The sequence below is a fragment of the Canis aureus genome, chromosome 7 (assembly GCF_053574225.1).
Source record: "Canis aureus isolate CA01 chromosome 7, VMU_Caureus_v.1.0, whole genome shotgun sequence".
Lineage (NCBI taxonomy): Eukaryota > Metazoa > Chordata > Mammalia > Carnivora > Canidae > Canis > Canis aureus.
The window spans coordinates 63,875,215-63,894,118 of NC_135617.1; the positions used below are offsets into that span (position 1 = coordinate 63,875,215).

General features: G+C 47.0%; 1 protein-coding gene across 6 annotated transcripts in view; it reads right to left on the reverse strand.

Annotated features, from left to right (window-relative positions):
- DAAM2 (dishevelled associated activator of morphogenesis 2) overlaps positions 1–18,904 on the reverse strand; it is a 115,618-nt gene that overhangs the window by 54,541 nt on the left and 42,173 nt on the right. Inside the window, exon 1 of one of the 6 annotated variants that reach the window (XM_077904135.1) lies at positions 14,253–14,451. The exons of the other annotated variants lie outside the window; for them this stretch is intronic. The gene's annotated coding sequence lies outside the window, so the exon portion shown is untranslated. Of the gene's footprint in view, positions 1–14,252; positions 14,452–18,904 lie in introns of those variants that run through there. 6 annotated transcript variants of the gene reach the window in all.

An 18,904-nucleotide genomic window follows, 5' to 3' on the forward strand; every position in this document is an offset into this window, starting at 1 on the left:
CATTAAGAAATAACTTCTCATTTCCCTCCCCCCCCAAACCCCTGATGACGACCTTAATTTCTGTCACTTAGGAATTTGACTACTCTAAGTAGCAACATGAGTAGAATCATAGGAGTAGAATCATACAGTATTTGTCCTTTTGTGACCACCTTATTTCACTTAGAACAATGTCTTCAAGGTTCATACATGCTATAGCATGTGTCATAATTTCCTTTTTTCTTTTAAGGTTGAGTAGCATTCCTCTGCATGTATATACCATGTCTTATTTATCCATTCACCTATCATTGGATACTTGGGTTCCTTCCTCCTTCTGGTTATTATGAATAATGCCACCATGAGCATGGGTGTATTAATCTCTCTTTATGTCCCTGCTTTCAGTGCTTTGGGATGCATACCCACAAGGGGTCAAGATATTTTTAAGTCTTGACTCTAAGCTATTTCTCCCAGGCTTGATCATTAACAGAGATTATCAGAATATATTCATGGTCTTTACCCATACCATTGCTAAAAATGTTGACCACTACAAAGATACAGACAGACCCAAAGGGCACAGCTGCCTCATCTGGGAATGCCAAAAAACATGTCATCAACACTCTCAAGGAACAGTCCTTCAGCCAGCTTGGAATCCATGAACCCAAGCTCTTATCCAGCCCTCTATTCTATAAAGACACCATATGAGACTTTTCCTGAAGCCTTGTGGAATTTGAGATATGCCAAATCTAGGGCACTCCTTAGAACGGAGCTCTAGACCCTTATCATAAAAAGATAAATGTGTCATAACTTGCTCCTAGTGAACGCAAGGTAACTTCTGGAGAACATTGTTTTATTTCCTAAACCCTGACAATCTAGCTAGTAACAGTCTAATCTGATTAGGCCTCTCCTATAAGTCATGATACATTTTAATTGTCATTGTAGAGTTTTTACTGGCTCCATTTTATCTTTCTTTATAAACTTTGTGACAGGCTTTTTAATAGACCCAGGAGAGCTTCAAATAACACAGTGAGGTTGCCTTGTATTATTGGTTATTTATTTTTGTGTTTACAGATTGGCTCTCCCACAGCTATAGCAAAGACTTCTTGAGGGCAGGGGCCATGCTTCTTGCTTTTTTGAAACTCCTCCCACTTCTCTAGCTAATAAAATGCTTTAGTGGTGCTCAATACATATTTCTTGGTCAATTGGGAAATGACCTGTACTCATGAAAAAGACAGGCCCTCATCAATAAGTCAAGAAACAGTAATTGAAATCTTTTGACTCCTAGCAGTCGATAAGCAATCAGAAAACTTTATAAGGAACAAGGCAACAGTGCTGAGGCTGGGAAGAGGGGAAGAAGCCAGTGGGCTAACTCAGCAATCCTGGTACATGGGGGCAAAGACCCAAAATAGGCTCACAGCTAAGGAAAATGAAAGACAAAAGGAGGCTTTTGGGGTTTTCCATGGGACTTGACAGCCACTCAGCCAAGAGGGGTGAGACAAAGCCCTGGTCTCTGGCTATCAGGCTTAGTAAAGTACCAATTCTGCAGGCAGATTGGGGTCAACCAATTGTCACCTGGGGGTCACCTGCCTATTGTCAAGTTTGGGATAATGCTGCAGAGTACAGACCAGGTCCCTGTTGTTTCATCAGCCTCCGGTATGCAGCTGCAGCTGGTATAGAAGCTGTTTTTTCAGGGCACAAAGCATGAGAAGGACACTCCCAGAGGCCACAGTGAGGCTGAGCTGACAGTATGATGAGGTTCAGGGGAGGGACAGGCTGATGACTGGGAGGATCTGTGAACTCACTTCTTGCCTTCATTTCTTCAACTTTTCACCCCCCAGTCTCCCTCTTTTCTGTCTTTGCTCTTCAGCTCTTAAGCCAGACTTTCCTAGTAACAATCAAGAGTAGGGGCAGGATTGGCATATAGTTGGCACATCCTGTTACAGGCTCATACCAGCTGTTTACAGTCATGACGCTCTGACTGGTTGGTGTCATGCCATACTTGTCCTTATATACTTTTTAACATTTTCCTTGAGTACGGGGAGTGAGGTGGTGTGGCCTCAGGAGGACAGGAGATGGAGATACTGACCTTCCAAATAGAAGTACTGTCCCCACAGAGAAGAGCCTGAGCACCAGGGGGAGTGATGCATATTTGCCCTTTTAAGGGAAGGCCTATTTGACAGATCCCCACTATGCTGATGTTCCTGAGGATGCCCTACTCCCAGTGACCCTTTCTTAAGTCTCTTAGGGCCTCACTTGAACATCCAAGTCTAAAACCACAGACTCTCAGCTGGAATGCATGTAGCTTTTCACCATAGATTAGAAAATTGAGATCAAAAGAGGAAAAGCCTTATCTGAGGACACACAGCCAGGAACAGAGCTGAGATTGAAACCCAAGATGCCAGTGTTCAGGCTGTGATCTAGATCTCATCTTCCCATGTCAGTGGACCCTTTCCCCATCTTGCCCCAGTCCCCCTTTTACTTCTCTCCACCAGTGAAGACCAATTTCTGCAGCTTCATTTAGAAATAACTCCAGTCCTGAAGATGCTGTCTGGGCCAGAAGAGGGTTATGGAGATCTGAAGGCTTCCTTCTTCTTCACTGTGAGAAGGAGGGCTTCCAGCTCCCACCGCCCCCATTTCTCATCTACCCTACTCTAAGCCCTCCTTCACCCCAGCAATCTTCCAAGTCAGACGACTGGGATTTGACTCCTGGCTTTGCCTGCCCACCCCAACTGGGTGACCCTAAGCACATTTCATAAGGTCCTAACCTCGCAGAGACTCAGGTTCTATGATACCAAGATCATCACAGCACCTTCCTCAGTGGGTTTCTGTGAAGAATCAATGCAGTAATGTAGATAAGATATCTGGAGCACACTGGGCACTCTCTAAAGGAGGTCAGCACTGCTGCTGTGCTCATTATCATTATTGCCAGCTCACCCTACCCAGACAGAGCCTGCCACCACAAGCCCTCTTCAAGCACAGCTGGAACCAGGGCCTGGCATTGTAAGAATCTGCCCAGCCTGATTTAGGAAGCCGCACAGCTTTGCCTTCAGTCACCAGGAAGTCTGGAACTAAAGGGCTGGTCTTCTCCTTGGGCTCCAAGCTGACTCTTGTTGGAAGGGGGAACCCTCATCCCTGACTGGACTGGGAGTAGAAAGGGGAAGGGGCCAAGGATGAAGGTTTCCTCTTCCAACAAGAGTCAGCTTGGAGCCCAAGGAGAAGCCCAGCCCCTCTTGTTCCTTTCTGCGAGATCACTTCACAAAGAGAAACAGTAGAAGGGCCCACCTTGAAGGACAACTGAGAAGCAATATGGAAAAATGAGAAGCAACAACAGAACGAAACCGAGTGGACTTTAACACCAGCAGAGGGATTTAACCCACCCCCACCCTCATCCACCTTTCTCTCCGTGAAGATTCACTGAACACCAACACCTCCATGCTCTTCACATTCTGTCTCCTTGCCCCCTCCTATTGTCCCTGTGGGATCAAGGTCTCAGGCCCACAGACCAACTGGCCTAAAACAGCAAACTGTCAGGTCGTGAGGCATTAGCCCTCCCGTGAGGAATGTAAGGCCCTTTTCAAGGGTCTCCTCCAGTCCTCTGGCTCCTGCCAGACTTCACCTCCTTATTCTCACATCCTTCCACATCATAAAGAAAACATACCTAACTCAGGAGACAAGGGTAAGACCCAGCTCTGGGACTATCCAGTTATGGGTCAGGGGGCCATGGTATTAGTCTCTCTGGGGCTCAGTTTCCTCTGTGTAATGACAGGGTTTGACTGAAGACCCAAGGGCCTGTTCAGTCATACCATTTGGCTTTATCCCATTCCCAAAGATTTCCCCAGGGGCTCTCCTCATCTGCACAGAGCACTCCTCCCACATTCCAGGCCAAGCCAGGAAGTATTTCCTATCATTTGAGTGTAGCACTCCCATTTGGTTTGTAAAGATGAAAACTCTAACCCTTACCCCCAAACTGTGGCCCTCTATACACCAGTTTTTATACTAACTAGGACTTCAAAAGCCCTATATCATCAAGGCCTGTTCCTAAGTCATAAGTAAAAGCAGAATAATATTAATACTTGAGACTTGGTACGTACTGGAGACTGGGTTATTTCATCCCCATAACAACTCTCTGAGACAGGAGGCATCATCTTAAAGGAGTCATTAAAAAACAAACTGTGGTTCAGAAACATTAAGTTACTTGCCTAAGGACACATAGATAGTTAGTGGCATAGCTAGGATTTGAACACATGACTGCTGGACTCTGAAGCTATAAACTGCTAAGCCCCTTGGCACATGCCCAAGAAATACTCTAAGTTGAGCCCTGCTCAGAACTTTCTCAAGCATTCTATAGATCCAGACTCAATAATTCATGATTGAGCATTCCCTAGGAGCTAGGCCAAGTATTTTCACAGCTCTGCAATCTCATGTCAGCCTCACAAGGACTTTGTGAGGTCATTATTACTATCCCCCCTGACAGATAATAATATTGAGGTTTATAATGATATTACCAGCAGTTACATGGCTTGTCAATGGCGCTCATTGCTGCTAAGAGGCAGAGCTGAAACTCACAACTAAATATTCTAACTTCAAGCTCAGCTCTCTTGTGGCAGAACCTAAGATTCTGATTCATAAGCCCTGCCTTTAGTACTTGGGGCCAATACTGTGGCTTTAGACTGTTCATATTGCTTCTTCCTATCCCCTTCCCTTACCTCCAAGCACAGGGGTGACAGGGGCAAGGCTATGCTATGGCCACTTGCAAAGTGCCTCCCTGGAGCCAGTCACTAAGCAGCAACTTTCTGCTTTATCTTGTTTATTCCCCCCAATCCTCAAATCACATCACTGTTCCTTCCTAGAGATGACATGAAGACTCCCAAAGCTCAGCCAACTTGCCCAAGGGCCACATCTTACAGGGGAAAGGACAGGCATTGGAGAACAGTGATGTCACACTCAAACAACATGCTTTCAACCAGCTTCTAGCCCATGGAGACCAGCTGGACACTGGGGTCATCCTGGTGGTGAGGACACAAGAACAAATAAGGTAAGGTCTCTTTCCTTGAAGGGTCCCTTTTTGGTAGGGAAGCCAGAAGGGTTAGGGAGAGAGGTGCTTTGGCAGAAGGGGGACCTGGGAGTAGCCTGGGGCGTGAAAAAGAAATCAGAAAACGCTTCCAGGAGGTGACACTGAGCCAGTTTGAAAGAGGTGAGAGAACTAAGGAAAGGTATGGAGGTAAGAAAAGGCTTTCTGGGCAGGGGGAACAGCATAAAAAAGAGAAAAAGCATGATGTGCATGAATCCAAAGTCCCGACCAATGACCTATTAATTTGTGGCTAAATTAATAGGCAACGGGCATCAGCAAGGTATTCAAGGACCTTGGTTTGACAGCAGAGCTCAGGCATCCTGGGGAGTCTGTTCCTTTGCCCCCCTCTCTCTACCAGGTCCCCTGAGTCCTGGTCTGGGAATGGGGCCCAGAATTCCCCAGAGATACTACAAGGAACATAAGGAATGTAAACAATTTCCTGTTCCACAGGCCAGAGATTCCTCCCTATATACTGACCCTTCATGTGTCCCTGGAGGTCACCTAGGAAACAGCCCCAGACATAAGGCCATGACCCAGGGCCTAGCTCCTCAAAGAAGAGTCTGTGCTTTTCCACCCCAGGCCCTCTACCCACCCATCTCCCCACTGCCCACCTCTTACCATCTCCCCACTGCTGCTACTTTAAGGCCCTGAAGAGTTTGCTTTGTGGGCAGCAAACAGGCTTGGAGTCCCTGATAACCTTGTCTCTGCACCCCACTCTGTCCAACCTGAAGCAGCCTGAATTGCGGACACCGGACTTGACCCTTGGTGGGGTTCTGTCCAACTGCTATCCGATCTAAGCACGGTACTCCAAACAAGTTACTCAGCCTCTCTGAGCCTCATTGTCCTCACCCACAAAGTGGGGAAATAATAGCAGCAGGTACCTTACTGGGCTGTCATGAGAATTAAATCAGTTAGTATTTATAAGGAGCTTAGAACAGTGTCACCATCAGGAACTCCACAGATAAGCCACAGTTATAACTGGGAAGGTACCTGAACACTGACTCTATGTATCATAGAAAGTTCACTCTATGTAAGAATGAATCTGACATATTATGACGGGTTGGCACGTATTACAGGGGCCAAATTCAGCCCATGTTTATAAATACGGTTTTCCTCAAATGCAGCCTCACCCCTTCATGTTAAGTATTGTCTACGGCACCTGGATCTTTATAGAAAATTTGCTGATTTCTGTGTTATTAACTTGAATCATATATAAGTGACAGTATTTGATTATGTTTAATCTATAAAATCAATTTCATATGGTTCAACTTAGTGTATCATACTGGCTTATCATGTGTCCTGCTGCCTTGCCTGTTTAAACAGAGGGCTGTGCTCTAAATCCAGTGATTCTAATCATAACAAAGTCATGGTCATCATCTATTGAGCACCTACCATGGCCAAGGTTTACCTCAGACTTTCACCACACCCTGCAAGGTAAATAGGACCACTGCAACCCCCTTGTGTAGATGAGGAAATCTGAGGCTCGGAAAGATGTGATGTGTGAGCCTCAGACTTGACCCGTGTCTCTAGATCCCACATCTGGTGCACTGTCCCCATGTGGTGCTCTCCAAGAGGTTGCTGGGAGTGAAACCCATGTGATTAGGACAGGAAATGGAGAGCACCAAGACCCCTCATCTCCTCCTACTTCTCTGCTGGTCCATCTCCCAGATAGCACTCAGACCCCAGAGTAGACCAGGCCCAGTCCTGCGACTTCCTGGCCAGCCTCAGGACAGTGCTCAGAAGCATCTGACTTGTAGTGACAGGCCTCAGGCTGAGCTGGGGTGGGGGGGAGGTGGGGGGCAGGGAGCACTTTCAAAAATAAGCAAGCTCTCTTTCCAGGACTGGGGGAGCTATTTTTAGCAACCGCCTAAATTACGGTTTCCCCCTCTGCTCTGGGAAAGGCAAAGAAAGCAAAAGTAAACGGTCCCCTCCATGTAGGCTGAAGGGTGGGAGATTCAGACAGCGGAGAAGGGATAAAGAGAATTGGGGTCTTTATGGGAAAGCAAAACTAAAAATTCCCCAACATGACATTTCTCTGACTCGGGAGTGTAATGTGGCAGTTGTGGATTTTCCAATTGGTTTTCTCATTTTCAGAAATGATCAAGAGAGATAGGTCTCTTTGTCTCACCAGGCTAGAAAACAAGGAGATAATAGCTCTCTTGCGTCACAGTCAAGCACACATTCATTCATCCAACGATGCCCTGAGTGATAGTCACGTACAAAGCAATTTTCTGGGTGTTTTGGATGAACTCAACATCAAATCCTAGCCCCAGTGACTTTACAAACTTGCTGGGGAGGCATGTGCACAAACAGGCCCTGGGCCTAAGCACCCAGGATACCAGGGAAGGGAGGAGGGTCTGGCCCTGGAACAGCAGGAGGGGAGAAGTGACTTCTGGCTAGGGTAATCTGGAACATTCACCAGAGGACACAGCATTGAAGCTGAGTCTCGGAGGAAACAAAGATGTTGGCACATGTCATGGAAGCCCAAGAAATTCACAAAAAAAAAAAAAAAAAAAGGATATGCTAATGTGAGGACTTGGGTGTCAAGAAAAACCTCAAGTTGAGCAAGAGGTAAAGGGAAGTCCAGCTGACCTTTGAACAACACGGGCATTAGCGACACGGATTCCATTGCCCTCCCAGTAGAAAATCCACATATAACGTTTGGCTCCCCCAAACTTCATTACTAACAGGAAGAACCGCAAGAGATCACTTCTTGCTATTCACGATTTACTGAAGAGACAAACTGTTCACGCGGAGATGATTAGTGTCACACAGTGCTTTCAGCAGATACAACACTGGAGCTCACCGCAATAGCAACAGGAGGTGGCTTTGAAATGATGACAGCAGTAGAGCATGCACTACAGTTAATTTTATGCAGTTAAGATTTAATACGGCATCTTTACGTTTGTTTACATTTCTCTCAACGGTGAACGGCACCACAAATGGTCTGTGTTTGTGCAAGCTTTGATAAATTCTAACTTTTTATGATAGATTTGTATATATTTTATGGTAGCATATGATAAAATATACTAGCATCTACAAAATGTTTATGCATCCACGACACATCTTACTTTTTAATTTTTTTGATATTTCCAGGCTGTGTAGTTCATCTGCAAGTTTTTTCAAATGGCTGCAAATCTCCAAAAAATTTTCCAATATAGTTATCGAAAAAGATCCATGTATAAGTAGACCCACACAGTTCCACAACATGCATGTTGTTTGGGGGTTAGCTATTGTTTTACCAGGCTGAAAGGTAGGACCTAATCAGGTGCAGTGGAAAGCAAAGTCGAGACCAGATGAAGGACAGCCTTGAATGCCAGGTTAAGGAAAACCACGGAAGGATGGATGGCTGGCTTATAGCAAGGAGAGCTTCAGCTGGAATTCAGATCAGGGCTGGGATGCAAATAGGCAATTTCTGATGGCCCTGATGGAGGGAATTGCAGGCAAGAGGGACTGAAGAAGGAAGATCTAGGCAACAGCTCTGTCAGAGTAAGAGTTAATGAAGCCTGGGACTGCTGAAAATGGGGGGAGGGGGAGGGATGGATGCTGAGGATGTCACGGAGGGGTGTGCACACCAGCATGTGTGTGAGCTGATGAGGGGGTTTTGGCAAGACATGTACTGGGCACAGAAAACAAGAACATAGGCTGAGATGGAGTGGGAGTGGTGGGGAGCTCTTTGGGCAACAGCTGTGAAGTAAAAGAGAAGAAGGAATTTCAACACCAAGTCTCTGCTACCCATTAGAGCCAGAGGTCTGGGGCACCCAGCCAAAGGGAAACCACCCTACACGTGACACTGGTCGCCTCCCCCCTTCCCGCTTCCGGGAAGCCAAGCCCTTCCTCCCGATCACACAGATGGTGCTGTCCTTACTGAAAGAGTGCAGGGGAAGACAGCCTATGGCTTCTTCCTGCGTAGCTCCTGCACCAGAGCATCCCAGCATGCTGAGAACCCACGCCATTCAAGACTGCCCACGGCTGGGACGATCTCCCGACTGACCACTCCTTCCGATCTTCTTTTCCTGGGGTCCCAGCACAAAAGCATTCGGTCACTCACAAAAGCAGAACCCGGAGGTGTTGCCAGGGCCAGCCAGCCCTGGGACCCCAGCTAGGCTGTGCGCATGGTCATACTCTGGGCCCCGAGCTGAGTCTTCTTCAGACGTGGTGCCCTCCTTGCCATCCTGCTAGGCCTTCTGCATTCACACAAGGAAAGGCCCTGCGTGTGCCTCAGGGTTTCGCTGGACATAAATCCTGGAGCACAGGCACATTCCATCTCTCCAGGGTAGGAACCAGGGGGAGGGGGAGAATAGGAACTGAGCTGACCCCTAGAAGGCAAATGTTATTGAAAATGTAGACCCAGGTGACCCCTCACCTGTCCCTCACTCTTGTTTATACAATTTCATCTGTCCCTTCATGCATTCTAATAAATACGTGCTGCTGTACACCAAAGTACCATGCTAAGGGCTGGAAAAATACCACGGTAAACAAGAGCTTGGTTTGGCGGGGGAAGGAGAGAATCAAACAAATAAACATAATAAAGCATTGACATGGCTAGAAGTACAAATGTTTGAGTATGAGGAATGTTTGTGGAACTCCAGTCCAATGGGGCTTCTATTCCACCCAGAGCACTCTACTCTGTTCATACTAATGGCCTAGTGGGGACATCCTATAGTAGAAGAAGTACTGGGAATAATCAGGGTGCCATCCAAGAATCAGGACCAGATGTCCATCCCAGGGTTCATAATACAATAAAAGGCTGAAAACATCCAAACTACTAAAAAGTAAGGGATTGATTAGCTAGACAGATGGACATAGAGACATATCCAAACACACACGCACACGTGCACACACGCACATGCACACACCCACACACACGACAGCCTGAAGTGATTATACTTGAGTTGCTGGAGTTTGGGGTTGGTTATTTTTTCACTTTTCTGGATTTTTCCAAATGTCCTATAATGAGCATTTATCATTTTCAACAGAAAAAAAAGGGATGTTATTTTTAAAAGAAGATAAACCCTAGACTACAAATGAAGAGGCTGAGAATTGAGTCCCGTCTCTGCCCTCGCAGACTACCTAGGACAAGAAAGCATAATTTCTTTGAGCCCTGTCAGTAAATGAGCAGGGCAAACTACATGCTCTCCCGGGCTGCTTCCACTCCTGACACTAGGCTCTGCGCCACAGACTACATGAAGCGCTAAACGATGCTGGTTGAACCGGATCCTATGCTCTGAGCTCCCGATAGTTCATCATTCACTCATTCGCTCATTCATTCAACCACCACTCTTGTTGGCACTCCCTCCATGCCCGTCGCTGCTCTTGGTGTTGAGGATGCAGGAGCAACTAACCAGACGCAGCTCCTCCCCTCACAGAGCTAGGTCTCCCAAGCTCATAGTCTCCTTCCACTGTTCTTCTCTTCCATCCCTAATGTCCTATCCTGTTAATGATACCTGCCACCACTTTTCCAAAATGCCTCGGGTACATATGTTTCATTCCCAAACACCACACTCCAGACCTGGTCCATCTCCCATTGTCTCATGCTGGGACCAATGCTGATCCCATATTTCTTCCCCTTCTTGGCATCCTGCAAACAGTTTTTGACTAATGTCTCCAGGAGCACCTGATTCTACAACCCTTGGTTCGGCATCTCTACGAGTCCCCAGTTGAAATGGAGAGCCACTTGCTTTCGTTGTTAGGCTTGGCCATTTGGTGGGACTCACAAATTCCATACCAACCAAGCCTTGAAATCAGATCTACATTCTACATGCCAATGAGGACTTGGGAGAACCAGAACTCTCTTGCACGGCTGGTGGGAACATAAAATGACGCTATAGCTATTGTTAAAAAGTGTGGCCATTTCTTAAAAAGTTAAACATCCACCTCCATATGATCTGGTTGTTCCAATCCTTGGTATTCACCCAAGAGAAACAAAAGCATATGCCTATATAAAGCCTTATTCATGAATGTTCACAGCAGCTTTATCTATAATAAGGTTCCAAACTGCAGGTGCCCAAGTGCCCCTCAACAGGTGAATCCATAACAAATTGTATACTTATCCATAGAATAGAATTCTATGCGGCATTAAAAAGGAACAAATTATTGATACACACTACATGCGGATAGAGCTCAATATAATTATGCGAAGTAAAAAAAAAAAAAAAAAGAAAGCCAGAGGAAAAAGAGGATTTATATTGTACAATTCTGTTTATCTAAAGCTTGAGAGAATGTAAACTAATCCATGGTGACTGGGTGGTTGCCTATGGAGGCAGTGGGGTTTGGCAGGGAGGGGATGGATTTTAAAAGGGTATAAGGGAACTTTGGGGGATGACAAACATGTTCATAATCTTGATCATGGTAGAGGTTTCAGAGGTGTATACATAGGTTAAAACATCAAATTATGTACTTTATATAAGCTTACTGTATGTCAATTATACCTCTAGAAAGTTATGAAAAACAAAACAGGTCCATTTATCACCTCACACTGTCAAACCACCCAAGGCTCTGGCCACTACAGCTGGTTACCCTCTAGAAGGCTACTAATATCATATGCTACTGTAAAGATTCTAGGAAAAACCTGAGAGGTGGGGGATAGGAATAAGATATCTCCCGCCCCAGGCCCAAACCTCAGCTGATCTGGTCTCACCTTCCAGGAGGCAAGGTGGTGGTACACTGTAAAGAGTATATACTTGCCTTAAGCCTGTGGTTAATATAGTTAAGACAGCAAATTCTACATTGGGTGTATTTCAGCACGTTAAGGATACATATATAAAATAAAGCTAAAATCAGCCCTGGGAATGGGTGAGATTTTTTTCTATGGCTGTTAAAAGATGGCCACACATAAGATTTCTGGGGTTATCTCAGGGTAGGATAACCTGGGGCCCAGGGCTCGTCCTTCTCGGGAGGATTTTGGGGACTGAAAATAGATTGCTCTCCTACCACCATCTCTATCTCAGCCAGACCACACAAGTAAAGCAACTCTCCATGCCTATACCAGGAGAGCTAGTGAGGCAATGAATCACCCACCAGCAATCTACAGACCTGTGGTTAAGTTCCTTGGTCCCTAAAAGCCTCATTTCCCTGGGGGCACATGGATGACAAAGCCCACCTTTAGGGCCACTGTGAGCACCAAATGGAGGAGCACATGTCATGAGGCCAGCACAGCACTGGGCACATCACAGGCCTTCTAGTTCTGTTCCCTTCTCGTCTCCAAGCCCCCAGGCTCCTCACAGTGGTGGCTAAGATTCAGCACTCAGCCCATGAAAGCAGGAGAAACTGCAGGGCTTTCAGGAGCAGAGTGAGGAGGGAGTCAGAAGCTCAGTGAAATGCCAACAGACACACAGCTGGTTCCATCTGGAAGTCTCTGGGGGTAGGTCTGAGTTGACAGCAGTCCAGGGTCTCTGGGTAGGTTAAAATAGGGCATTCGAACCCTAGGCTACAGCCCTGGAATTTGTCTGAAGCAGAAGAGATGATGAGGGGGATTGAGAACAGTGGCCATGAAACGGAATTTTCAGGACAAGGCATTGGGAGGGATGCCTTGGATTGAGGAAGGTAGGAAGATGGAGATACCTAACCCTTGTACTCTACACAAGCCCAGAACTGACCAAAGAAGAAAAGGAGAGAAGAAGTTCATGCGTTTGAGTATGGGAGAGGGTTTGACCTGTGATGCAGAGGTGGCTGTGTGGGATGGTTATGTGTGATAGGTATGGTATGTTTCTATTTGTGTATAGTGCATTTGTGGTGTGTGTGTGTATATGCATTTATCTCCAGGAAATAAATACATGTTATTCTACTGACTTTTAAGTTTCAGCAGAGAGAAGACCCAGTACAGAGGCAGAGGAAATAGCAATACACGGAAAATCAGCCCCCTTAGTTTATAAGGAGCTACTCAAACATGATAGCCAGGAAGTATCACTATGGGGAATGAGAGATCTTGTCTTTAGTTCCCCATGCACCACACCATGGCCTGGGAGGAGAGACCCATTCAAAAGATGCTCACACCTGCCAGGGACCAGAGACTGGACATTCACATTCATCATCTCATTTAACCTCAAGACAACCCAGTGAGGTCAGGACTTTTGACTGAGGAGGACACTGTGGTTCAAAGAGAGGATGACACCCAAACTGGGGCTCTTTCCTATAACACACCATCTCATTCCAACCCAGTGGGGAAGTACCAGGGCACCATAGGAGGGCTTCCAATTCAGCCCCAGGTGTGTGTATACACATGTACGTATGTACATATGTATGTGCATTCATCTGTGTATGTGTGTCTAGCAGACGTAACTGGGTTTCCTCTGGGGATATATTATAATAGGGCATCCAGTCCCTCTGCCTCTGCTATTTGAAATGCATCCCTAAGCTATTCCACACACCACACTTTTCCACAATATCCAATATGTTTCTAGAAAGAAGGATACTAACATTCACTAAAAACTAGGTTAAGGGAAACGAACTAGGGGTGATGGGAGGGGAGGAGGGCAGGGGGTGGGGGTGAATGGGTGACGGGCACTGAGGGGGGCAGTTGACGGGATGAGCACTGGGTGTTATTCTGTATGTTGGTAAATTGAACACCAGTAAAAAATAAATTTATTATTAAAAAAAAAAAAAAAAACTAGGTTAAGGGGCAGCCTGGGTGGCTCAGTGGTTTAGCACCACCTTCAGCCGAGGGCGTGATCCTGGAGACCCAGGATCAAGTCCCATATCAGGCTCCCGGCATGGGGCCTGCTTCTCCCTCTGCCTGTGTCTCTGCCTCTCTCTCTCTCTCAGTCTCTCTCTCTCTTTCTCTGTCTCTTGTGAATAAATAAATACAATCTTTAAAAAAAAAACCAACTAGGTTAAGCTCAAACTTGCACATTTATTTTTACTTAATTATCCTGCAAAGATGATATTATGATCTGCGTTTTTACTTACAGAGAAATGAAGGCTTAGAGAAGGTAAGCAACTGGCCCAAGCTAGTAAAGTTCATAAAAAATGTGAGTCTCAGTTTGGTCGATTCCCAAACTCCAACATAGCCTTCATATGGCACAGAGATAGCAGGGTGTAAATGGCAGCATCCTGTAAACAATAGGTGCCCCCACAGTCATGGAGGCCTCCTATGGTGCCCCAGTCCTTCCCCATCACCCCATGCCAACTCTCAGGGGACAACCCGGACGACTCGTACAGAGAAACCCTGTCTCCCGGCCGCAGACAGCAACCCGGCCCATCATCTTACCACACACACTGAGTCACAGAAAGGTCCTGGCCGTTCCCTCCTCTGGGCCAGCCCCTTGGGCATGTGAGCTCAGAAGGGCCCCATGTTTGCCATAAGGTTCTCCTGCTGTCGTCCTGAATCTTTAATAATTCTTAACAAGGAGTCTCGCATGTCCATTTTGCACTGGGCCCCGCACATCATGCAGCTGGCCCTGCCCATCTTCTCTGGCAGCCAGCTCAGGGAGTCTTTCCCAGGAAGAGCAGCCCAGCCAGCCACGCCCTGTGTGTTTCCAAAAATGTTACCCACAGTCCCTGAATGGTCAGGACGGAACAGAGACAAGTTACTTTAATTGGAGTGGCTTCCTGCCCAAACGGCCTTGATGGGCAGCTCAGTAACTGCTAGACTGCCTCTCGCCCCGTCTCTCCTCTGTATCCCACCTCACCTCTCCACTCCACCGTGTCCCCTCATTTCCAACCATGCTGTCCTTCTCCTCCCTGCATGTCCCATTGCTCACGGGATTGAAATTCCCAGAGAGCATGGACATTTCCGCTCGTATCCCCAATTCCCCCCATGGGGCTCTTTCAGCACGCGCAGCAGATCTTGATAAGAGTGGATGGATTTAAATAAATTGCAGTATTTCCTGAATTCTTGACCCTATCGTTAGACATATCAGTGTGATACTACATTACACACGCACAGAGACTGTATGGCCTTCTGCAATGGGACAGATGCTAGATGCAAGAGACTGTGATAGCTTTGACATAGAGTAAAAACTGATGAGCTCATGCTACATTTGAGCTCACAGTACTTCCCCCGTGCCATGGTCCCCATGCCCACCTCTGCTTCCTCTCCGTTCTCCATTCCCTCTCAAATCCTACCTTCAATGGGCAGCCTTCCTGATCATCCTAATTTACTTGAATTCTCTAGAATACATTCTGAGCACTCTTAGTCTGCTCTGTTTATAGGACACTTCATCATATACCACTTTGCAGCACCCTATGTTATTTGATTTCTTGTGCTAACTTGAATTTTTTTTTTTTTACACCAATGAACTTTTTCCTTTATCTAGCCTCTGCGCCCCATAGGAATGGTTCTTGGCACAGTGCCATGTATGCCACAGGTCCGCTTCCGGATTGAAAGACATCGAATGAAAGTGGGTGGAAGTGAGGTAGAAAAAAGAGAGAAAGTTATTAATTCCCCAAAAGTAAATCTTCATAGCAAACCCCATAAACTCAGATGCTTTAATCTTTTCTCTTCCAGAGTCCACTGGAGGTCAAAGGCATCCAGACCTTGGTCAGACACCCTCAAGAGGTGTCTCAAGTGACATTCGGTAAGGGGCAGAGGCATGCTCCTTTATAAACCTGCATGGTTAAATCACATCTTGGTATTCCCAGACAAAACTCAGGACATTTTCATTCCTGTTTGTGTCTCTTTTCCCCCTCCTTCCTGCAAGTGAAAGGCATCTCGCATAAAAGGTGTAAAGATATTGTTCCTCTCCACGTTTTGAGGAATGGGACTCCAGGGGAATGGAGACCCAGGCTCCAGGACCTCAGGCTACAGAAGCCAGGCCAGCCCTCCCAACAGCCACGAGCCCAGGGAGCAGTCTTTGTGTGGACGCTCCCATTTCTAAGCTAGCTTTCTTCGACCCTGACATCCTTGCAAGCTCTGCCTTGATTCTCTCCACCAAAGGGGCTTTAATGACCATCAGGGCACCTCAGCTGCCCTACCAGTGCCCAGTAATGGAGGCCCATGACCCACCTACCCCTAGAACTGCACTTCTGGGTATTTCTTCCTTCCATCCAGTCACCCCTCCTCCAGGTCTCCCTCCTTATGATGTTTCAGAACACTGAGATGCTGATTCTTGGCCCAACGCTCCACACTCTCTATGCCTCTGATTTCAACCAGCTGCTTCTCCCTGTCTGAAGCAGCTTCTCTCAGGCCCTCTGCAGGCTCCTGGCCACTCACAGGGCAAGCCACACTCCCTTCCCCACAGGTGTGGGTTAAGAACCCCTCCTTGGCACCCTGCATCTCTCCCACCATCAAACATCACACGGAGCTGCTATTGTTTCCCAAGTCAGAGCCACTGTCACTGGGCTGTGATCTTCTTGAGGTCAGGGACAGTGCCACACAGTTTACCAGGAGCCTGCACAGAGCCTGGCACACAGCAGATGTGCTGGGCCTTGCCAAGGATCGTACCTTGGACCTCCATCCTTCTATCTTAACCTTGTCTTCCTCCAAACAAACCTTCCATGTCCTTATTTCAGACTAATTCAGTGATGGTCACCCCAAAATCCACCTGTCTCCAGTGTCTACTTCCATATGTCCAGCTATCCACATCTCTGTTCAGATGTGCTCACACAATCCCACCAATTTTCTCTCAATGGATTCCAAAATCCCTTAGGACCACCGCTGGTATAAAGGATCCCACAGTCCTGAGGTTCAAAACTACAGAATCATCATTAACTCTTCCTTTGTCTGGAATACTGCTGTGTGCCAGCATTTTATACATATTATCTCAGTTATCACAACAAATCCTTAGCAGTGGATATTTGCATCGTAATTTTACAGACAAGGCAATAGAGGAGGGAGGAGGGTGGCGATGGGAAAGTGTGGTCTCTGATAAGTCAAAGGACCTGCCCAAGTCACATAATCCACTGAGCCAAGATCAGAGGCAGGTTTTGACAGTTTATCCAGAGCCTCTGTTCTTCCCCACAGCAAACATGCACACATGCTGTTCTCTTCTCTACTTTATCCGTTACCCGATTAGTCTTGATGCCCAGTTGAGTCTACCTAGAAATGCTTCCTGTATGATACCTTTGCTCTGGTATGTGGACACTCAGGCCACACTCAGACATGCAGAGTGTGGCCATGTGGTCATAGAGTTGGGGTCGGGGTGGGGGCATCAGAGTCCTGCACATCTGGCTGGCCGCAGCACTGACCTCGCCTTGGGCTCACTTGGTAAGCTGGTGCATGCTCTAAGCTTGGAACCAGTTCTTCAAGGCATCAACCCTTTCTTACCGGTTTGGCTGATTCCCAGCCCAGGCTGAGGCTGAGCCTCCACCTGTGCCCATTTACCTTCTTCTTGGCCTCAGGCCAAAACCACCAACAAGCTACAAGCTAGGAGCACATCCAGGTTCTCAGCTCTCTTTCCTCGATTTAGCTCTTGGATTGCCCACCCTCAGCAGATCTCCATGACAGGACACCCTAAGGGACCAGCAAAGATGCAGGTTCCAGGGCCCTTCTCCCAGAGTTTGAGTCAGCAAGGACCCAGGAATCTGCATTCTAACAAGCTCCCCATGTAACTGAGGATGCAAGTAGTTTGATTCACTCTAGGTGCTCTTACCTCCTCTTACACCAATATCTATACCAACCTTCTTTACAATCACCCCTTCTTTTCCAAGTTGTAATCAAATCCTCCAGGGTTGCCTCACAATTCACTGCATAGTAGAATCACAAGGCATATTGGAAAATATCAACGGCTGGATCACAAGAACCAACTAAAACGGAATCTCTGGGTGTGCGTTGGGCAGCCACAAGGGTAAGCAGCCCATTCCAGTTTACCGTAGATTGTCCTGGTTTTAATAATGAAAGTCCCACATCAAAGGGGACCTCTCAGTCCCAAGGGAAAACTGGAACTGCTGTATGGACCCTATGGGCTCTGGCATTTGTAACTCTCTCCCCTGGCGATTCTAATTTGAAAAACACTGGACTACATCTGGGTCGAAAGAGGTCTCTCCCACTCAGCCAACTGTCCCAGGGCATTCCCTAAAGCCAGAGTTCACCTGCCTTTTTGTTTTCATTTAGCTTGGGGATCTCAAAATGTCCCTAGAATAGCAGCATCCCATTAGGTGAGAACTTATTAAAAAAAAAAAAAGTGGCGCCAATTCTAAATTGTTTGCTTTTCTCTCAGCTACTGATAGACCCTTGGCAAGTCCCTACTGAAAGTCAGTGGCACTGATAAGTTTGAGTGAAGTGGGGTTTAAAAAGTTAACTATCAGGCATGAGAGTGCTTGGTGGTGGAGGTGGTTTGAGGCTGGGAGATCAGTCCCAAGAAGGTGTAGTGGTGTTCATAGGGGGCCTGGCTTTGATTCAGATGAAACAAATGTTTACTGACCACTAACTAACCAGCTGGCTTGTTCATTCCAGTTCATTGAATTCAGTACTCTGTCAAATACATGGTGTTGGGTAAAATCTGCCTCGCCTTGCTCGAGCTCACAACCATTTGAGAAACTGATGCATGAAGCTGACAGATGGAGGTCACAGTATCACAATGTCAGCCACACTCTGAAAAAGCTGTTCAAGTATATGGCTTTATATCTCTGGCCAAATGGACTACCCAACATCCCACCCAGTGGGGCCAGCTCACAGGTCCAGTCACTGGCCTAGAAGGGTGACCATGGACCGCCCATAGGAGTGGGCTCCTAATCTCATCTCCCAGAACTGGCCATATGCACCCACCCTGTAGGTGGCAGATCCCAGAAAAGGGAGGAAGTATTGGCAGGCCCAGCTCATAACTTCTAGAGTCACTGGTTAGAGATGCCTCGCCTCTTCCCTTGAGGAAGTGATGGAGAGGATGAGGTCTGAGAGAGGACAGCCAGGGCTGTCCCCCGCCTTCCCCCCAGGCACGTTAGAGCCTCTCATGCCCTCACCCCCATCCCTAGAGAAGCTGGCCT